Below are 23,289 nucleotides of genomic sequence, written 5' to 3'. Positions count from 1 at the left end.
GACTGTCTGTTTTATTGTGCTGAGGAAAGTCTGAACCCTCTGATGAAAGGTTTGGTGGTCAGAGACAGTATGGACAGGCCTTTAACTCATTCCTAGTTTACGGCCGAGGAGCCCGAAGATCTTTCTATGTCTTTCACTGCTGGCTTCTCCTACCTGTTATCGCGGGCGCTAATCTAGTTCCCATCGTGCGATGGGACACTGCTATGCATCGTGTGTTCGCGTATTCCATCAGCTTCTCAAATCCGTTGAAACTTTTTCAATTGATCAATAAGTTCTCCATCTGTAAGCCGTGGTGTTTACACAGAAAGCTAACGGGACGGAATAGAGGACGGACCATCCGCTTCCGGTTTGCGGCCTCAATGTTAATCGGTCCGCTCCATAATGTGTCCGTGTAGAAACCGATCCCGGAGCATTAGTTCCGGCCTATTTTAGTTCGGCTTCGATAAATTATTATTTTTTAATTAAAGCTTATTAAATCTTCGGGTTCCTCGGGCATGGCGGAGAAGCCCTACAAAGGGGTATTTCTTTTGGCAGAGGTTGAGTTAAGTTAAGCTGCTACTAACCCCTAACCCTAAGACAATGAAAATACTGCCCTCTAGCTGTAAAGATTGAGAATGCATGAAGCTCCTTTTTAAGGGTGAAAAGAGGATGACAGCTCAAGGCAGAAGCAGCAGGATTACTGAGACATGCGGATCATCATGCGTTTCACTCCAACGCAGAGCCTTAAGACCTGGAATCATTTTATACTTTAGCTGTTGAAAAATAGCAGATATACAAGCTCACAACGTGGCACCGAGTGCCAAAATCGTGAAAAGTTTTGCACTGAATATTTTTCAAAGCAAACGTTTGTAACTCAAATCATTGCTTTTGGGGGGGTCCCTGGAACAACATATTTTCAGATGCGGGTCCGCAGCCAAACACATGTCATTTTGGGGGTCCTTAACATGAAAAGGTTTGAGAAAGTTTTCAAAAATAGCAGATCTACACTGCCCTACAAAGGCAGAGTGCAGTAACTACGTTTTCGAATTTCACCAAAAAATGGGTTTAAAAGTGTTACAGCTGATCAGCCAAATGAGATAAATATATAAAAGTGATATTACACTGATTGTACATCTGTTCTTGAGGTAATTGTTCATCCCCCAATATCATGAAGGCTAATTTGACCGTTGGGCGACACAAATAAGTCGGTGTGTCCCAAAACGTAGTTACTGCACTCTGCCTTTGTAGTTCAGTACACGCTCGCAGCGCGGCACTCTGTGCTGCGCTGTGAGCTGGTGTAATAGTACAGGGGCTAATGCTGATATCTTCACAAATTGGTACCACCCAAGGTGACCGTACGTTTTTTACATTTTTGTCTTCCTACATGTCTCTAGTTTACGTTTTGGTATGATAACCCTTTCTGAGAAGTAGCTTAATTGATGTTATCAGCCGCTAGAGTTGGTCTCCCATCGATGGTTTAGTGATGAAAAGTGATGACTCATCACTTTTCATCAGTTTCATCAGTGTTGTGGGTGTTTTCTGGGGCCATTTGTAGCCCCATGAATGCTTTTTGTGCAAAACAAATGCTTGCAATGGATTCAGCATCATGCCAAACCCCTAGTTAGACCCCTCATATCCTACTTAAATACCCAGAAAAAAAAAATGTTTTCTGGGTATTTTCCTCCTGTATAGAAAGTCAATGGGAGACCGACTCTAGCGGCTGATAACATCAATTAAGCTACTTCTCAGAAAGGGTACCAAAATATAAACTAGAGACATCTACGAAGAAGAAAATCCAAAAATGTTACGGTCACCTTGGGTGGTACCAAAATTTGTATTAGCCCCTGTACTATAAGTTGTATTTATAATTTATAATCCGTCAGCATGATGACAGCATTGCTGGGAGAAAGATCGCTCGGTCTGTGGAGCATTGAGGGATTAGGCTTCAGATGGGAGCTTTACTGTTGATGCATGCACTGTGTTGACAGACAGAGCAGAGTGGTTAGTGGAAGACCAGAGAGAGAGAGAGAGAGAGAGAGAGAGAGAGAGAGAGAGAGAGAGACAGCCAGCCAGATGTGCCACATGTTGTCACCATGTGTCCCCTCCCCTCTTCACTGGATCCCTTGACTGCAGGTCTTTGCACACAGGCGCGTTTATCCGCACGGATAAAACGGACAATTTCATTTTTTTTAAAGAAAACAATGATTCTCTACGACCTCATGCACACCGGATCCGAATTAGCCGTGCGACGAGTGGCTGCGGCCGTGCGTCTTTTTTTCTCGATCGAACCCAGTTCGATTCGTGCGTCTTGTCGCATGCGGTAAAAAACTCATCACTCCTTTTATGACTCCTTTTGGGATCCGCAGCGCTGATTCCGCACAGCCTTGCACACCAAATCCAAAGTGTTTTATTCATGTAGCAAACGAAAAAAAACGCAACTGTCCTGTGTGCAAAGGGCCCTAAACAAGGGTAGCTCGATAACCTCAACAGATTTATTCAATAAGTAGGTATCAATAAACTTTGGGCTTATCAAGCTTATTAGTTATCGAGCTTAGCGGCCCATGATGTCATGTTTAAACAATCAATAAATGAGTACAGTAGTATTCATACTATAAAGCCATTTAACACTTATTGCACACTAATGAATGATTGTTTTAATGATATTTAATGATATTTGTTACTCTTGTCAGTTGTCATCTTCATAGATGTTGGTCAGCCACAAACTCACAGTCACAACAACTGGCCAATGATAAAAGATAGCAGTTCTGTTCAGAATTTGTCATCTGAAGTCTTTACACAAAATAATTAGAAAACGCTCAACAGTGAGCTGGATTAAAGCCTGGATCAATAAGCAGGATTGATAAGGTGCTCATTATCAATAAAAATTAACGAGCTCCATCTATGTTAAAATTGATGATAAAGTTGCGGGGGGCGTGGCCAACTAAACTGATACCAGCCGGCTGTGTTCTTCTTCGTGTGCTTTATTTCGGGAGGCTTCGACCACATTCTCCCATGTATCCCTGCGGTTGCACGTGACCGTTGGCAGCCAATAGCATCCTCTGGTGCCTTTACAATCTATGATGGCGACACCCATGCCAAGGACCCGAAATGCGTAATTTGCGCTGCATAGAAACCAATGGCTTTGCTTTGTCCATATCTTTTACAGTCTATGGTTCCCACCCGACATACCCTGATGGTAGGTGTTGTAAGTACTGGGAGCTGATGGTAAAAAAAAGCACAATCTACAAGTTCACAACATGTCACAATGTTTCTGAACACGGAAACTGTGATGATTATTGACAGGCCTCGATACAAGTTGGAAAACAATAAAATAAATGGATGGCAACGTCATGGTGAGCGAGTCCAGGAACTACAGTGAGTTAAGAGAGAGGGGACAGATATGGCTTAGTGTCAACAGAATGCATCAATTATAATCATAATAATAATAATAATCATCATGAAATAATGTCAGAGTGTCAGCGATGATAAAGGCTAAATATCCCTAGTCAGATCATTCTTCTTCTTAAGAGGTGTGATGTCATAATGATGACAGTGTCATGAAACACATGTTTTCCGCAACTAAAACGTCTTGCCAAGAAACACTGACTTTGTTCTGTGAAAACACATTTCTTTATTTCTTCCGGTTATGAGCAGAGGGATATTAATACTGACAGTCTTGGCAACGGACGAAAGGTTCTGTTCAAGGCCTTTTGAGGACTGTATAAATATACCAACATACACAACTAATTGGAGTCAGGATTGTTTTTCATTGTTTTTCATTTCCAGCATACGAACGATTGTTTCATAAACATGGACTTCTAGCTAATCCTTCTTCCCATTCTCATTCAAAGATATCCTCACTGTCCAAAATCCAGGGGCGTCAACTGGGTATGGCAGGGGTAAGCAGCTGCCATACCCTGGGCCAAGGGGGGGGGGGGGGGGGGGGGAAATAAAAGTTACTTTTACTTTTAAATATAAATCCATGAATATCTCTTTGTCTATCTACAAATGCTGAATTTAACAAAATGGTCACTTTAACAATTATATTATCCACACTTGTATTCTCCCCATCTTTTGCAAGACACTTTATGTATATATACTTATATATTATTCGCCCCCTCTATTGATGCACCTTCTCTTATTGGTACTGTACTGCTCTTGTCTTTGTTTTGTTTTTTTTCCTCTTATCTATCTTTTCTTACGTCTCTGTAACTTTGTAAATAACTGTATACTGCTGTGCTACTACTGGACAACTAAATTTCCCCCTTGGGATAATAAAGGTATCTATCTATCTATCTTGACAGAATGGTATATTCCCAGGTTCTGCAGGTCAGCTGCACAGGTGCAATGCATTATTGTTAATTGTGGCACGTTTACTAACATGCCAAGTTTAGCTGCACTTGAACAACCGTTCCAGGCTGCCATATCCAGCCCAAGAAACCGTAGAAAAGGGGGGAAAATAGAATGTACTTCTTAAAATAAATGTATCATGCCTGTTGCTAAGGTATGGCAACATGACTGGTGTCTTCGCGCACGTGCAAGACACCAGTCATGTTGCCATACCTTAGCTTTTTCTGAACTGACGCCACTGCCAAAATCGTTCCTTTTTTAATTATAAAAGAAAGGTGGAAACTTAAGTAGCTGATCTGCAAATGATGCAACGGATTGTGAGCTTGTAGATCAGCTATTTTCAGTATTTCTATGCGACACTCTTGTATGATGAAGTAGGGCATTCATTTATGACAAAACATGCCAATGTGAAAAGCGGACAGTCGTGTAAACCTGATTTAGTCATGGTCTTTAGAATCAAGTCATATTTTAGACATCTGAAAAGTTTTAATTAGTTTTTGACTAGTTTCAGTCGACCAAATATAAAAGGATTTGAGTCAACTAAATCTAACGGTTGATTGAGTCGACTAAAATTGTTGGGGCTCGATGGCGTTGTGATGTGTAGATACAAACAGATTCAAACATCACATGACTTGTTTTTTTAGTTCTACTAGATCTCTTCCTAACATTGTAGTCTAGTTTGATATTGTCAATATATTTAGTCTTAGTTATCATAGCTTAGTTTTTATTTGGTTTTTAGTTTGTTTGCCAGTGAAAAAAGGTAGTCGCGAATATTTTCCCTCATATTTTAGTCAACAAAATGACAGATGATTTTTTTTTGACAAAAATGTATTTTGGCGGGCCGCTGTAATGCCTGATTTTGCCCTCTGTTGAATGCTGAAAATAGCCGATCTACAAGCTCACAACACTTTGAGCTTCGACGTGTTGCCTTGTGAGCTTGTTGAGCTTGTAGATCGGCTATTTTCAGAGCGCAACACCCGAGCGCAACCAAAAACCAAACATAAAATGTCTTCTAGTTCTACTGGACCTCTTCTCCACTAGTCCCTCCCTGACATTTTAGTCTAGTTTTTATGTTGACGAAATTGTCAACACAGTCTTAGGCGCCCTACACACAGTTGTGACAGCTATCGTGTCCGTGTAGTCTGAGATTGGGGGGGGTGGGGCAGATCCAATGCATTTTCAATAGAAGGTTGTTTGGTGTTTTGTCGTTGCCGTGTCTCTTGGCCAAAAGACAGGCTGTGGTTGAGCAAGAGACACGGCAACGACAAAAAACCAAACAACCTTCCATTGACAATGCATTGGACCTCCCCCTCCCCCCCTCAATCTCAGACGATACGGAGAAGATGTTTCATGCATATGTGTGAGTCCGGCCCAAGCTTCAGCCAACATAACGTAGTTTTTATTTAGTTTTTGTCAGTAAAAAAGAAAAAAAAAAAAAAGGGAGTCAACATTTTCTGTCCTAGTTTTAGTGGACAGACGAGGTTTCTGCCCGACAAGGAGGATAAATTCATGCACATAATTCTCCAAAAGGAGCGTTTTGGGCGTCGCTAGCTGACAGGAGAGCTGAGCCCTCACCACATAATTACAACATTACATTACAACGCCGCCGGTTCGATTCCTGGCTTTCAAAACATTTTTCTTTGTTTTGTTTAGTTTTTTTTTGCCGTTCTAGGCCAGCTATTTTAGCTATTTGTCGTAAAATAATTACATAGGGCATTTTGAGCTTGCAGATCTGCTATTTTCCGTGATACTTTCATAATACAGCAGCATGATGATTGACACCTCATTGAAAAGCCATCCAAGCAGAGAGGTTGGTGAGTGATGTCAGTGCAGCTGCTGTAGGCCACAAAGCAGCTAAAGAACTCCATATCCCAGCATGCACCATGCCCCCACCATGACCACACATCCCTCTGAGACACGCCCCCAGAAAGAAGCTTCTTTCCACAACCAATCAGGCTCAGGAACAAACTGTCCAAGATAAGAACACTCCAGGGCAAAAAGAATTGCTAATTGGCTTTTGGCAATTGCTTGTTTGTATTGTTAAATCATTTTTTTTAACTGGAATTATTTCATACTTTAGCTATTGAAAAATAGCAGATATACAAGCTCACAGCGCTGCTATTTTTGAAAAGTTGTGAAAATGTTTGCAAATACATGTAATTTTTGGGGGTCCTTGAGATGAAAAGGACTTCTCACTGGAGGAAGACTGCAGGGTCCTAGAGGTCACAGATACAAGTTTAAACAAGCAGTCACCAAAAGATCTGCTTATTTTTCAGATTTTTTTGCAAGCTAGAAAATTGGAAAAATGAACCAATATTTGATTGTTGTGGGGAGCTAGAAAATCAGGCGATTGAAGGAAAAATGTTTTTTTTTTTTTTTTTTTTTAATTCAATTCCTTCTGAAAATCGGATTATACTTTAACCCCCTGACCCCTTATGATCTGCAAATGTCTTCGTAACATTTCTTTTGATTCATCAGTGGTCAATGTGTCTCAAAAAAGTTTGTTCCAAAGACCTTCCCGGAAGCAGAGATTTTAGTTAATACAGCATCACATTCATTTGATTGAAATCAAATGATCATTTGATTTCATCATCACGTTCATACAGCATCACATTCATTCATCAACAAAAAGAAACAATAGTAGACCTACAAGCTCACGACGTGTCATGTTGGGCCTCACTGCGAGCTTGTACATCTGCTGCTTTTTGAAAGTTATTGAAGCTACTTAAAAAAAAAACTTGAACATTTTAACATTTTAATGTATACGGTATATATTTTAAATTAAACATTTGTAACTCAAATCTTTCTTTCTCAGGGGTCCCTGGAACAACACATTTTGAGATGGGGGTCCGCTGTCAGGGGTCCTTGACATTAACCCATTTAGGCCTAGGATTATTGAATGCTTTAGCCATTGAAAATGCGCTGTGAGCTTGTATATCTGCTATTTTTGAAAAGTCGTGAAAACGTGTGAAAATCTTTGAATATATATGTCTTTTTTAAGCGAATGTTTGTAACTCAAATTTTGCTTCGGGGGTCCCTGGAACTAAATATTTCGAGATGCGGGTCCGTGGCAAGATACATATCATTTTGGGGGTCCATCAAATGAAAAGGTTTGAGAGCCACTGACATAGAAACATAGGTTTTTCAAAAAACCTTAGAAGGATTCAAAAGACCAAAATCGGGTCAAAATTCCAATGTTTACAATTTTTCAAAAATAGCAGATCTACAAGCTCGCAGCGCGGCACTCGGTGCCGCGCTGTGAGCTTGTATATCTGCTATTTTTCAATAGTTAAAGCATAAAATAATAATACACAGTACTGTGTACCCGTTCTGAATGGGGATGAAATGCCTAAGTATTTCAGAAAATGGTGATCAAAACAGGCCTGGAGTCAGTTTGAGAAGGTCACCCAGTGCTGTGGACCACCGAGGACCACCTCCATGTGTGTTTATGTGAGCTGCATTGTGCATGTTTACATGCATGCACGGTGCATGGCATGCTTGCATGTGTGCCTGCCTGCACACCGCCCATATGTTTGTGTACTTATTTGTATGCCTGTGTGTTTTTGTTGTATAGATAACCATCTGTGTGTGTGTGTGTGTGTGTGTGTGTGTGTGTGTGTGTGTGTGTGTGTGTGTGTGTGTGTGTGTGTGTGTGTGTGTGTGTGTGTGTGTGTGTGTGTGTGTGCTCATTGCAATACTTGTGAGGGCCGAATTCACTGGTGTAAAGTAACTAAGTAGGGCCTATATTGCAGTAGTGGTTCAGGGGTAGAGAAGAAACTGTCTTGGAACGAAGGGTTCCCAGTTCGATCCCAGGCTCCCCCAGAGTCAGTGTTGAAGAGTCCTTGAGCAAGACTCTGAACCCCTAACTGCTCCTGATGAACAGGTTGGTGCCTTGCATGGTTTCCTCTGACATCGCTGTATGAATGTGTGTGTGAATGGGTGAATGTAATGAATGTGTGTTTGAATGGGTGAATGTAATGAATGTGTGTGTGAATGGGTGAATGTAATGAATGTGTGTGTGAATGGGTGAATGTAATGGATGTATGTGTGTGAATGGGTGAATGCAATGAATGTGTGTGTGTGTGAATGGGTGAATGTAATGAATGTGTGTGTGAATGGGTGAATGTAATGAATGTATGTGTGTGAATGGGTGAATGCAATGAATGTGTGTGTGAATGGGTGAATGTAATGAATGTGTGTGTGAATGTGTGAATGTAATGAATGTGTGTGTGAATGGGTGAATGTAATGGATGTATGTGTGTGAATGGGTGAATGCAATGAATGTGTGTGTGAATGGGTGAATGTAATGAATGTGTGTGTGAATGGGTGCATGTAATGAATGTATGTGTGTGAATGGGTGAATGCAATGAATGTGTGTGTGAATGGGTGAATGTAATGAATGTATGTGTGAATGGGTGAATGTAATGAATGTGTGTGTGAATGGGTGAATGTAATGCATGTATGTGTGAATGGGTGAATATAATGAATGTGTGTGTGAATGGGTGAATTTAATGAATGTGTGTGTGAATGGGTGAATTTAATGAATGTGTGTGTGAATGGGTGAATGTAATGCACACATCTAAAGCGCCTTGGATAAAGGCGCTTTATAAATGCACCATTTATTTACAATTTTTACTTTACTTGAGTATTTTCAATTTCCAATACTTTGACAACGGACCTGTTGTGAGTTTGTAGATTGGCTTTTCTTCAGTAAGTAACTACAGTATATCTTGAACTACTTTCAACACTGTTGTAATACGAATGCATGCATGTGTGTGCGTGTGCGTGTACGTGTGTGTGCGTGCATGTGCGTGTGTGTGTGTGTGTGTGTGCGTGCGTGCGTGCATGTGCGTGTGTGTGTGTGTGTGTGTGTGTGTGTGTGTGTGTGTGTGTGTGTGTGTGTGTGTGTGTGTGGCATAGTGTGACAAGTCCTTTCAGATGACTGCTGCTTAGCATGTCCGCATCTGCCTGCTGTGTGTGTGTTTATGATGTGCTTCTGTTTGTGTGTTTATGATGTGCTGTGCTGGCTGAATGAACACTTCCATATGATCTCCTCTCCACAACCCAAATCCTTCTGCTTCTCAACCCGGGGGTCCTCCACAGGTCTCCAGGCCAGGGACCCCTTATTAACTCATTTCCTGCGATCCCGTCGAAACCGGAGATTTCCCGCTGTACCGCGCTGCCATGCCCGTAGATCCCGGAAATGTAATTAGCTTTAATCATTATGAAACAATTAAAAGTATGATCGCTGTTTATCGCTGATTCGGACTCTTTAGGCCCGCCTCCTAACTGTATCAGGCCGTATTTCCTGTTTTGACCGGATCTAGGTTTCTGTATCCGGTCTGAGGCCCAATCATAGCTCCGCCCCCATAGGTTTACATTGTAAACAAGGAAGCTGCTGCACGGCCATAGAATGGTATTTTTTCACGCTGATTTTTTTTATTTGGAAGCTGTTATGATTATTTTACCCGCCTGGCATATGATCTGCGCACATATCGTCTGCTATGTGCGCGACGATCCTAACAGTTTTCTGTTTCTCTGTCAGTGGTTCTCAAACCTTTTCATGTCAAGGACCCCCATATAATTATATGTATTTGACCCCGGACCCCTGAAAATATTTAGTTCCAGGGAACTTTCTCAAAAATAGCAAATCTAAGAGCTTGCAGCGAGGCACTCTTGCCGCGCTGTGAGCTTGTAGATCTACTATTTTTAATAGTTAAAGCATGACATAATGGTTAAAGTGGTGACACAGATATGCATACTCGTCTAAATGGGTTTTTGAGAACCACTCTTCAAAGTCCTAAGAGTTTTATGGAAAAAGCTGTATGTTGCAATAGCAGAAAGACACCTAAGGGCGAAAAGCGACCTCGCCCTAATTCTTAGGAGTTATCTATACGGGGAAATCTAAAATGATCATCAAACCCAACTAAACAAGTTAATGTAGCATCATTTTGTTGGGGACCCCGTCGTACGCCGACAAGGACCCCCGTGGGAAGTTCTGGGAACCACTGAATTCTATAAGAGGTCGGACAATGCTCAACTCAACTCAACTCAACTCAACTCAACTCAACTCAACTCAACTCAACCCAACCCAACCCAACTCAACTCAACTCAACTCAACTCAACTCAACTCAACCCAACTCAACTCAACTCAACTCAACTCAACTCAACTCTACTCTACTCTACTCTACTCTACTCTACTCTACTCTACTCTACTCTACACAACACAACACAACACAACACAACCCAACTCAACTCAACTCAACTCAACTCAACTCAACACAACACAACTCAACTCAAGCAGCAGCCGCCTTCACTCCAAATTGAATCAAAACCAATTTGAGTGGTTTTGACACATTCGATTAAACTCAAGCTTAATCAGATCGTTTCTCTTTTGATCTGCTAAAGTGTGTGTGTGCGTGTGTGTGCGTGTGTATGTGCGTGTGTGTGTGTGTGTGTGTGTGTGTGTGTGTGTGTGTGTGTGTGTGTGTGTGTGTGTGTGTGTGTGTGTGTGTGTGTGTGTGTGTGTGAGAAAAGGACTCTCTCTGTGTTCAGGCATGCATGGTAATAATGAACAGTAGAGATAAGCTGGATGAAAAGAAGAATAAACAGTGAAAATCGCACAAAGCATCATGACTCATGAAAGCAAACATCAAAACCACAGAAGAAGAAGAACCAGGAAGCTGAAGAAGCTCACGCACCAAAGATGGTTCATGAAAGAAGATACGCCATCCCGTCTGGAGCCACTGGACGCCACGTGATCCGAAACGTCCTTAAATTGTCACTTTAGAAATGTGCTGATACCCTTTATGTTGGTTTGTTTAATGTTGAGAGAGAAAACAATGTTGCACATTGAGTTAAAAGAGTTGAGCCGGAAGGCAAAGCTCTCTGTCTACCAAGCAATCTTCCCTCCTACTCTCACCTATGGTCATGAAGTGTGGGTCATGACCCAAAGTATAAGGTCGCGGGTGCAAACAGCCGAAATGGGTTTCCTCAGACGGGTGGCTGGTATCTCCCTTAGAGATAGGGTGGCTGGTATCTCCCTTAGAGATAGGGTGAGAAGTTCAGTCACCCGAGAGAGACTTGGAGTAGAACCGCTGCTCCTTCACTTGGAAAGGAGTCAGCTTAGGTGGTTCGGGCATCTAGTACGGATGCCACCCCGAGCGCCTTCCTAGGAAGGTCCTCGATGCGCGTCCCACTGGGAGGAGACCCCGTGGCAGACCAAAGACCAGATGGAAGGATTATATCTCCACACTGGCTTGGGAACGCCTCGGTATACTCCCTGAGGGAGTGGAGGAAGTTGCTCGGGATAAGGAAATCTGGAAGTCTCAGTTGGAACTGTTACCACCGCGACCCGATTCCGGATAAGCGGTTGAAGACGGATGGATGGATGGATGGATGGATGGATGGATGGATGGATGAGTTAATCATGTGAGGGTCTGGGGGTCCCAAACCCACAGGTTGAGAACCCCTTCTACAGAGTGCATGTTGCCTGGGACGGTGAAGGTTGGTCTTGTTTCTCCAGATTTGTCTGGAGAAAAGAAAACCTTGGGAAGATCTTGTGGTTCTTGTGACGACGGGGTCTGATATTCAGTTTAGTTCAGTGACCATGGAGCTACAGACTGGTTGAGAGGCGGAGCTACAGACTGGTTGAGAGGCGGAGCTACAGACTGGTTGAGAGGCGGAGCTACAGACTGGTTGAGAGGCTGTGTTCACGTTCACAATACCAGTAAGACTCCCTAATCGGGAGATAAGCGACCGTCAGGCCGCAGCGTGATTTTAGGGCAAAATGTGTAGGAGCAGTGAAAAGATCGGCCTGATGGTGGCGCTAGATGGGACAGATCCATGTTGATGACATGACTGTAGACATACTGTGTACCGATTTGCATGATTTTAGGGCAAAAATCTGTAGGAGCAGTGTCCAAAAATGTGTTTTAAAAAATCGGCCTCAAGGTGGTGCTCAATGTGTTTTGCAAGAATCGGCCTCATGGTGGCGCTAGAAGAGGGTCATGTGTGAATTGCGGTTGTGGTTTGGCAGGCAAGGAGTGTGTGTGCAAAATTTGGCATGGATCGGCGCGACGGTTGCGGAGATATGAGCAGCAGGGCAAAAATGTGACGTGTGACAGACAGACTGACGGACTGACGGACAGCTGGTGGAGGTTTGGATTAAAGGATGGCTCAGAGGAGAAGTTCACCTTCACAATAAAACGTGTGAGAAGTGATCCAAGGCCTTTATAGAAGCAGCCTTCATGTCTTCATGGGTAAAGTAAAAAAAACAACCTCTTCCAGCCATCAGTCACTCTCCTGTCAGGCTCTCGTTTGGCAGATTGTTAGTTTTATTGGGGTTTTATTAAAACCCATTTAGGACTAGAATTATTGAATGCTTTAACCAGTGGAAAAATAGCAGATATACAAGCGCACAGCGCTGCGAGCTTGTAGATCTGCTATTTTTGAAAAAGTCGTGAAAATGTGTGCAAATCTTTGAATGTATTTTCAAAGCGAACGTTAGTAACAAAAATGTTGCTTCTGGGTGGTCCCTGGAACTAAATATTTTGAGACGGGGGTCCGTGACCAAATAAATGTCATTTTGGGGGTCCTTCACATGAAAAGGTTTGAGAACCACTGACATAGTAGTCTCTCAAGAACAGACTAACTGAGCTCCAGTTGAAGTGAAAAGGACCTTTTCTTGGACGATGGCTGGCCAGATTGCTTTTTTTTTTTTTTTTTAACATCTTAGAAGGATTCAAAAGACACTTATAGAATCGGGTCAAAATTCTAATTTTCACGATTTTTCAAAAATAGCAGATCTACAAGCTCACAGTGCGGCACTCGTGCCGCGCTGTGAGCTTGTATATCTGCTATTTTTCAATAGTTAAAGCATAAAATAATGATACACAATAAGGTGTACCCGTTCTGAATGGGTTAACTAATCAGAGAGTCTGCTGGAAGACTCTGTTATTACGTCTTATAATGCCGACCGCAGGCGGGCTCCCAGACCCCCCCCCCCCTCCTCCAACAACATCACACTCTCCACAGGGGAAAGATGAGATTCTGACTGGCTGAGAGCCACCTGGTCAGGGGCGTCAATTGGGTATGGCAGGGGTATGCAGCTGCCATACCCTGGGTCCAGGGGGGGAAATAAAATTACTTTTAAATATAAATCCATGAATGTCTCTTTGTCTATCTGCGCAGTAAAATAACTACAAATGCAAAATGTAACAAAATGGTCACTTTAACAAGGCATTATAATTATATTCTCCACCATCTTGACAGAATGGTATATTCCCAGGTTCTGCAGGTCAGCTGCACAGGTGCAATGCATTATTGTTAATTGTGGCACGTTTACTAACATGCCAAGTTTAGCTACACTTGAACAACCGTTCCAGGCTGCCATATCCAGCCCAAGAAACCGTAGAAACCAAATAGCAGATCTACATGCTCACAACGCCTCGCAGCCGTGTTATAATTATAATAACAAAAATGTAATGCCTCTTTTCCATGAGGAGTCCCATCTTTGCCATACCCTAGCTTTTGCTGAACTGACGCCACTGTCCAGAGGGGAAAGATGAGATTCTATCTGGCTGAGAGCGACCCGGTCTGGTCTGGTCTGGTCTGGTCTGTCTGGGCTCCGCTCCATTTTCCACTGGTGAAAATGACATCTACTGTACTTAAACTATTATTACGCATTATTAATTTAACCATTATTTTATGCTTTTACTAAGTGCCGCGCTGCGAGCTTGTAGATCTGCTATTTTTGAAAAATCGTAAAAACATGTGCAAGTCTTGGAATATCTTTGACCCGATTCTATAAGTGTCTTCTAAAATCCTTCTTCTTCTAAATCAGTGCTTCTCAAACCTTTTCACGTCAAGGACCTTCAAAATTACATGCATTTGGCCGTGGACCCCCATCTCAAAATATGTTGTTCCAGGGACCCCCATCTCAAAACATGTTGTTCCAGGGACCCCCATCTCAAAATATGTTGTTCCAGGGACCCCCATCTCAAAACATGTTGTGCAGGAACCCCCATCTCAAAACATGTTGTTCCAGGGACCCCCATCTCAAAATATGTTGTTCCAGGGACCCCCATCTCAAAACATGTTGTTCCAGGGACCCCCATCTCAAAATATGTTGTTCCAGGGACCCCCATCTCAAAACATGTTGTTCCAGGGACCCCCATCTCAAAATATGTTGTTCCAGGGACCCCCATCTCAAAACATGTTGTTCCAGGGACCCCCATCTCAAAACATGTTGTTCCAGGGACCCCCATCTCAAAACATGTTGTTCCAGGGACCCCCATCTCAAAACATGTTGTTCCACGGACCCCCATCTCAAAATATGTTGTTCCACGGACCCCCATCTCAAAACATGTTGTTCCACGGACCCCCATCTCAAAATATGTTGTTCCACGGACCCCCATCTCAAAACATGTTGTTCCACGGACCCCCATCTCAAAACATGTTGTTCCAGGGACCCCATCTCAAAATATGTTGTTCCAGGGACCCCCATCTCAAAATATGTTGTTCCAGGGACCCCCATCTCAAAATAATGTTGTTCCAGGGACACCCCCCACCCATGAAGCGAATATTTGAGTTACAGATGTTCTCTTTTAAAAGGATATATTATTCCAACCCATTTTGAGGTACAGGATGTCATTGCTGTAAGGCAGAAACCATATCTCCATATCTTAACTTAATGTTTTAATTAACACGAGATCTTCTACTTTTGATGTTTTTTTTTTTTTTGGGTGACGGGGCACCCTGGGGTGCCGTGACGGCAGTCCAGGGTTTGATAATATTCTGAATTTACACTTGAAAAAACATTTAGCATCATTTTAAACTTGAAGTACAACGCTAATTTCAGTCAGTTCTAACCAAAATGGCTGTTATCTCAACATTTTCCTCGCAACATAATCACTAAAATATCGTCACTGTCGGGCAGAAACCTCGTATCTCCAAGTTTCAAATGTGTACGTCTTTTGGTAAGGCAAAGCCCTGCTTCATCATACAAGACTGTTACACAAAACTATTGAATACAGCAGATCTACAAGCACTTGTGTGCTTGTAGATCTGCTGTTTTCACTAGTTTAGTGCATTTTATAGATAAATACAAAACAAACGGTTTTGGACATAAAAGGTTTCCACCCGACAACAACAATATGCTATAAATATAAGGTGCTGGGAGTGAAAATTATAATGTAGGGGTGCCTCGGATTAAAACAATATTCATGGGGTGACCTGAGACAAAAAGGTTTGGGAACCCCTGCGTTACAGTACGATTTCTGCCATTTGAAAACAGCCAGAATCTTTCAAGCTACATTCGGAGACTTTAAGTATAATTTGATGAAATTGGAAATACTCAAGTAAAGTACAAATGCCTCAAAAGTACAGGGAATGTACTTGGTTTACTTTCCAGAACTGAGTACAGCTCTTCTTCCATAGCAGTGATTTTCCACCAGAGTATAACAGACATCTAATCATCGTGCGGTCAGAGTATAACAGACATTTAATCATCGTGCGGTCGCTGGTTGCGGCCGTCGCTTGGCTCCTCGCAGCGGAGCGGCGGCCGCTAATAACAGCCTGATGGCTGACCAGACCTTGACACAACAGTCCTGGAAAGTAACTGAGTATATTTACTCAAGCGCCGTACTCGAGTGCTTTAATGGGGTGTTTCCAGTCTTCAATACTTTTACTTCTACTCCAGTACACCTAGGAGGCAGATATTATCAGTGTTGGGGAAGTTAAAGTTACATGTAACTGAGTTACGTAACTAAGTTACATTTTGCTGTAGCTTGCTGGTAACTGAGTTACATTCATATTTCTGTAACTCGTCAAGTAACTGAGATACTTTTTGGGTAATTTTTGGCTCAAGTTAAAAGTTACAAAAAGTTACAAGCGAAGTTATAATTTTACATTTAAGTTTTGTTAAGATTGACGATCAAATGTCCTCAACAGATCATCATTTTCTTAATGTTTTAACTTTATTTTAGGATCACAGATGTTTACTAAAGAAAATTTCAACCTTTTTGAAATAAAACATACAACTCAGTTGAGAGGCATATTTCTGCTGGCATGTGACTTTTTTTATAGGATATTATATTTAGTTTCATGTACACCAAATGTACATTCTCAATTTAACGCTGGAAAAAAAGGAACTCAAGTTACTCAAGTTACATTTTCTATGTAACTTGAAACTTTATAAGTTACATTTCTCCAGGGGTATAACTTTAACTTGATCAGCCATGGTGAGTTACTTGTAACTGTACAAGTTACGCTTTCAAAGTAACTTCCCCAACTCTCGCCACAGCGGCCAAATCAAGTTGGGCTCCCATCGACTTTAGTGATGAAAAGTGATGAGTCATCACTTTTCAGAGTTTTGTGGGTTCTGTGGTGACCCCGAAGGTCGCCGACTCGGGCACCCTAGCTAAATCATTGAGCATGCCCTGAGCTACATCTGTGCAAAATGTTGAACTTTTAGACTGATTAGCACGAGAAAAAAAAAACCCTAAGGCCTCCGACTAACATGAATACTCACCAATACGTGTATTGTTTTCTGAGGCCATTTCTAGCCCACGGAATGTTTTTTGTGCAAAACAAATGCCTGCAATGGATTCAGCATCATGACAAACCCCTAGTTAGACCCCTCAGATCCTCCTTAAATACCCAGAAAAGAAAAAAAAAATTGGGTATTTTCAGCCTGTATAGAAAGTCGATGGGAGCCCAACTTGATTTGGCCGCTGTGGCGACCCCGAAGGTCGCAGATTCGGGCGCCCTAGCTAAATCATTAGAGCAAGCCCTGGGCTACATCTGTGCAAAATTTCGCGCTTTAAGTCAAAATTGCACGAAATTAGCATTTGCTCCCCTTAAATCCCCACACTAACTACAATTATTTGAAAACTCCAAGTTACTATAGAGATAGATTACTTTACAGATTTAGATTATTACAAAATATTCATTACACACTTCAGCCCCATGTACGCATCGTCCATTTGAAAATGGACGATACGTCGCATTTTACTCATTTTGTAAACTTGTGAAAGGGGACATTCTGCATAATGAGTACTTTTAATTTAAGTACATTTTGATGCCACTGCTTTTCTTCTTTGACTCAAATAACAGATATTTCTACGTTGCAAGGACTTTTACCTTGTAACAGAGTATTTATACATTGCAGTAATGATACTTTTACTTAACTCATTGAGTGCCAATCCCGAACTAGTTCGGCTTTATTAGCGTATCGTAGTGTGCCGATCCCGAACAAGTTCGGCTTTTAAAAAAAAAAAAAAAAAAAAAAAAAAAAAAAAAAAAAAAAAAATTTTGAAAAAAATTTTTTTGAATTTTTTTTTTTTTTTTTTGGACCCCATCAAATCTGGTGAACATGATTTCAATCGCGATTTTGCATGTTCCACCCCCATACAACCCCATCTAACATACAGGGCAGCCATTTTTGTTTACATTACATGTAAAACATAATGGCGATTATCTCAAGAATGCCTGAACGGATTTCCAATCGGATTTTTTTGTTTGAAAGCTGTGAACAAACTGCACAAATCCACTCCAATGCAATCCAGGATTGCATTGGATTTTTTAGAGCTCATTCTTCTCTGTTTTTTTCCCATGCATGAGGTGTGCAAGGTTTAATCATGGCTAAGTTGACGAAAATAAGGCTTCTAAAATGCTTGGTAGCCAATAGCTAACTTCAAGCTAACTTCATCCTCTTCCTGTACATGCACAAAGGAAAGTGTCCTTTCCTTTGTAAAAAAAAGTCATGGCTCCAGGGCTTGGGCATGCATTACCAGCATATCTCTATTATTCTCTGGTCACTGGGCGCCCTCTAGTGGTGATAGGCTGGCACTCAATGAGTTAAAGGGGAAGACCACCCATTTTCAATATTGAACTATGTCATTAATATACCTTAGGGGAGTTGTGTGGAAATAGAAAAAAAGTTCCCCCTCTTCTGTGTTGCCTAGAACTGGAGGATTGATTTTGGGGTTTGTATTGTAAATTACAACTTGATGACATCACATATTGTACTTTACAATACAAACCAAAATGAAAATGGGTGGTCTTCCCCTTTAAGTAAAACAATGTGAGTATTTTTTCTTTCCAACACAGTTGACCAGACCTTGAACACAAGGCCTGCATCTCCTCAGAGCAGCGGAAATAAAAGAGAGTTTCATTTTCTTTTAAATAGCGAGCTGAAAAAAAAGAAAAGAGAAAAACGGGCCGCGACCCAAAACCCTGGAACCCTCGAACCCAGGAACCCAGGGCCGTCAAACCTAACAGCCACAGAAACCCAGCCAACCGCCGCAACCAAGTCCACTCGCAGTACAGTGTATTATATCCTAGAGGCTGTTGTCAGGCAAGAAAACTCGTATACGTATACCATCCAGGGACGTGTAGAGAATTTTAGAGAGGCACATTCCCACCTGGCCGAGGAAGAAATGCCACTTAACAGTTCTACTGCCAGATGTTATTATTTATTTATTGGGTCTGGTGCCAGCAAAAACCAGGTTTCCTTTGCGATGTTATAGAAAATTAACTATTGGTTCTTTCTAAACGTATTCATCATTATGGTCCGTCAAATGTGTACTTTGGCCATACTGGCAGCAGAGGGCAGCCTTGTGCAAGAATTAATGTGAATTGGGCCGCTCGGTTGCCATCCATACAGAGCACAGAATCGCATCAGAGCAACAGATCCAGAGAAAACAACAAGGAAGTGATTTGGGACTCCATTATTGCTAACGTGCGGTGGATTTTTGAGAGCAGCGTTACGGGAGATGATTGTACTGTACACGGCGGCGCGACCCCTCATCAGCTTTACAGTCATCAGACGAGGTAAAAAGAACGAGCCGTTTTGGCATCGCACCGCCGATGAGTTAAGATGTTCAAATCAGACTCATGTTTGTTTGTTTTTACTACTTTGTCATTACAGTGTCACACCAAGGCAGAAAAGTTTGCAGAACTACAAAGATGTATTATTATTGTTTGCATAGGAAGGGGGCGTGTCTGAAAAAATAAAATATCAAATATCTAAATACTGAATCAAACAACTTAAAAACTGTCCGAGGTCCGGAAAGCCTGGGTCAACGAAAAACCAAGAACAGATCAGCCGAGACGTAATTCTGTCTGATCCAGAAGTAGTTCTGTCTGATCCAGAAGTAGTTCTGTCTGATCCAGAGTGAAAAGGCCTACAGGATTACTGGCTTATGAAAGCATTCAGAAATACATCTTAATCCTGATGCTGACCTTCAAAGCAGCCAAAGGTATGGCTCCTCCATACCTCCAAAACCTGATCAACCCCTACACCCCCACCCGTGCACTTAGATCAGCCAACACAGGGATGCTGACAGAACCCTCGCTAAAAACTCCAGGACAAAAATCCACTCGTCCGAGTTGTGGAATAAACTCCCTGACGCACTTAGAACTACGGACTCACTCGCTAGCTTTCGCCGTGGACTGAAGACTCACCTTTTCAGACTCCACCTAAACCCTTAGCACTACTGGAAAAATCTATGAACATACATGAAGCTAGTTAGCATTTGTTTTTAGGTTTTTAGAACTTTGATTATATTGTGTTTTTTTTTTTCTAGATAGATATCCATTTGCACTTGTTATATTGCTGTTGATGTACTGACATTTAATCTTGTTTATTATTGTGATGTTTTGTATCTGCTTAATGTAAGTCGCTTTGAATTAAAAGCGTCTGCTAAATGCCTAAACTGTAAACTGTAAACTGTAATCCTGACAATCTGAGCATTTGTATAATTAAATGATTAAATAAGAGTCTGAAGGTCTTTTAATTGTGGCGTTTGTTGCTTGACAACCAGATTCAGATGACAGCCGTTCCACGCCTCCCAAAATAACTTCCTAAGATAATTAGTAATTGCTTTCTCATCTCCATTCTGTTTCTTTGTCCCACTGTTATTAGGCACACTGTGTGATTATGTGAGACTCAGCAGTATGTTTGCTATGTGCTAACCTCGCCTACCAGGCTTTCTGGGGAAAAGCCTGGTGTTCGTTCACAACAGGCCGTTTGGTTTCCGCCTAAAGTGCGGAAACCACTAGAAGAAGCTGCGTCGCTTTGATTTGGTTCCCTCCGTTTGTTTCCCCAATCCCTATTAAAATGCTCCAGTAGTCTAGTGTAGTCTGGCCAGCAGCCAGTCGCTAACAGTTGGACTAAAAGATGCATATACCAAACTCATTTTTCAAAAGCAAAACTACTCCGTATCAAGGAGTTTATTATGTAGGCCCTAAAAGTATGTCCTTGAGCTTTGGGTTAAAACTGAATCCGGTTTGATCTTTCCGGCAAATTGTAGTCCTTTGAGTATCCTACAACATGACGTGTTGTGGTTTCCGCTCCAGACCGGTTACAACCCCGAAAAAGTGAAGTGATCCCAGACTAGCTATGTGCTTTTAATGTTCATGTAACTCCTTAAAGGGGAGAACCACTCATTTTAATATTGAACGATGTCATTAATATATCTTTGAGTTGTTATGTAGAAATAAATAAAAAAGTCTCCTCCCTTCTGTGTTGCCTAGAACTGGAGGATTGATTTTGGAGTTTGTATTGCAAAGACATGTTCTGTTCTATTTTGAAAGTGGGTGGTTCTCCCCTTTAACGCAAAGATGATCTGCATGATCTGCCACTGGAGGCAAGCAAGTGTTTCGAATGAAACACCTGTTTAATAAAACCGTCAAAAATAATGTATTTTGAGTTGTTTTATAACAAAAATAGCCTATTCTCGTCAATCTACGTCAGTGGCCTGGTTGCCTAATTAATGATTCTCGTCAATCTCTGTCTGTGGCATTAAAAGTGTTAACGGCCCGGTGGGTGGCGTTAAGTCACCCTCCTTATGAACGGCTGCTGAAAAAAAAAACACCATGTTGATTCTGTCAAGGTCAACGGAAACTTGACCTGACGTAACACGTTGGCTTCATTACCTTAAAAAAACCTTTTCATAAAGACTTTATGGATTCAATCGCTAATCGTCACGTCTTCTTTCACACAGTCAGTCATGAAGGGTGTTTTTTTTTTAATATAAATTATGGTCCTGTTAATTTTAAAATGGATGATAAAGCAAGGGTCTGGGCTGGCAGGGGCGAGGGAGGGCAGAGGTAGAGAGACATAGACAGTCAGAGAGAGAGAGAGAGAGAGAGAGAGAGAGAGAGAGAGAGAGAGAGAGAGAGAGAGAGAGAGAGAGAGAGAGAGACCAATGTCCAGTGAAGTAAAGCTAGAAGAAGATTTTTGAGGAGAAATGTGAGCAGACATGTTGTTACACTGAGGAGCAGCAGGAAGCCATACAGGAATAAAGCAGCAGCAATGAGCGATTCTCAAAACCTCTTCATTTCTATTGGTCCATTTAACCTCTTCATTTCTATTGGTCCATTTAACCTCTTCATTTCTATTGGTCCATTTAACCTCTTCATTTCTATTGGTCCATTTCCAGTGACATGCGCAACCAGACCAAGGGCTCGCGCCATTCTGCACCGTATATAAATCACCAGTGTCAATTTAACTCTGAGAGTGTTCAAATGGAACCATCTCAGGGTTACAGACCTGTAAGGGTCCATTGTGTTCCTCAAACTCTCTCTAATGATAGAGAGACACTGGCCACTGCAGGGGAGGAGGAGGAGCCTGTTGTCCTCGCGTGTCTCACAGACGTTAAAGGTATTAACTGTTTCTAAAACAGCCAAAACAGTGGATCTACAAGCTCTCAACACTCCGCTTTGTAGATCCACTATTCTGAAAATGTTCTGGGTGAAAATGTTTGAAAGTGTTGGCCTGTAATGCCATTCACAACATGTGGACGCCACGTAGAAAGTTGTTAACAAATGAATGGTTGCATTAAAGTTGTACTATGTAACTTTTTTTATAAAACAAATCTTAAAATTCTCCTAACTATTAAATCACAAAAGTTTTAGAAGATCCGCGCCGTGAATTTCAGCCTGTAAAGCCTTCTCTGTATGTAAACTGAGATCCTTGCCGTGGACCGGATCTCGCGCCAAAATTGCGTCATCACACTACCGGCCAATCACAGCGAGGGTTATACAACTGCCGGCCAATCACAGCGCATCTTGAAGTGGGGTCGCTATGGCAGCCATATTTGTTGTCGCCCGTTTGTACCATCCCTTCTCTAGGTAATTTCGCCTACCAGGCAGGGTGAAGGAGTCCGTATCTCTGGAATTACTGAACGCACAGGAACAAGGGACCCCTTAAAAGATAGATCTCAGCGAGGTGGAGGCAGACGCGGGGGTCTGAAGGTACGAAAAACGTCCGAAAGACGCGGACGCGACCGCGGTTTGCTATAGGGCTAATGACCACTAGTTGGGCATCTTACACAGTATGGCTTTAAAGGTGATACACCATGAAATTTCACTTTTCCTATTTTAAAACCTTTTTTTGGGGTCCCACTAGCACCTTCTATCCTCACAAAGTCCCATTTCTGACCGATGTGTCTTTCTAGGTTAAAAGTATCCCACGGGTTCTCAAAACAGGCTGTTCAGATTTGCTGCCGATTGTGACGTCATCTACCGATTGTGACGTCATCACAATTTTTTTTTTTTTTTTTTTTTTCAAAAAATTCTTTTTTTCAAAAAAAAAAAATGTTTTTCAAAAGGATTTTGGGGGGGGGGGGGGGGGGGGTGGCGCAGTTCAGGCCAAAGGTGGTACTGCAGCTGAAATGCTCTGAGAGCCATTCAAAAATGAGAGAGGCTCTCTATTCAGGAGTGGTAATTTAGCCTCAAACCTTTTGAAAAACGTTTTTGGGACATAAACAATATGACATAAATACTTTTTAAATGCATGGTGTATCACCTTTAAGCAATAAAACCATGGACGGGCATTGATTGAGATTTTTTGGGGACAAATAAGTCTAAAATAAGTGAATGTGAGGTTAAATGTGAACACTAAGGGTTGGCTTGTAAGGAACACGACATCACAAATAACACACCTGTGACCAA

At 41.9% G+C, this 23,289-nt stretch overlaps 1 pseudogene across 1 annotated transcript in view; it reads right to left on the bottom strand.

The window, feature by feature from the left end:
- The window catches only part of LOC308291799 (signal peptide, CUB and EGF-like domain-containing protein 3), a 125,114-nt pseudogene that overhangs the window by 77,800 nt on the left and 24,025 nt on the right, over positions 1–23,289 (bottom strand). The gene's annotated exons all lie outside the window — the stretch shown is intronic.

The sequence above is a fragment of the Nannobrachium achirus genome (genome assembly GCF_963921795.1).
Source record: "Nannobrachium achirus genome assembly, chromosome: 9".
Classification (NCBI taxonomy): Eukaryota; Metazoa; Chordata; class Actinopteri; order Myctophiformes; family Myctophidae; genus Nannobrachium; species Nannobrachium achirus.
This window is presented reverse-complemented; position numbering and strand designations above follow the sequence as displayed.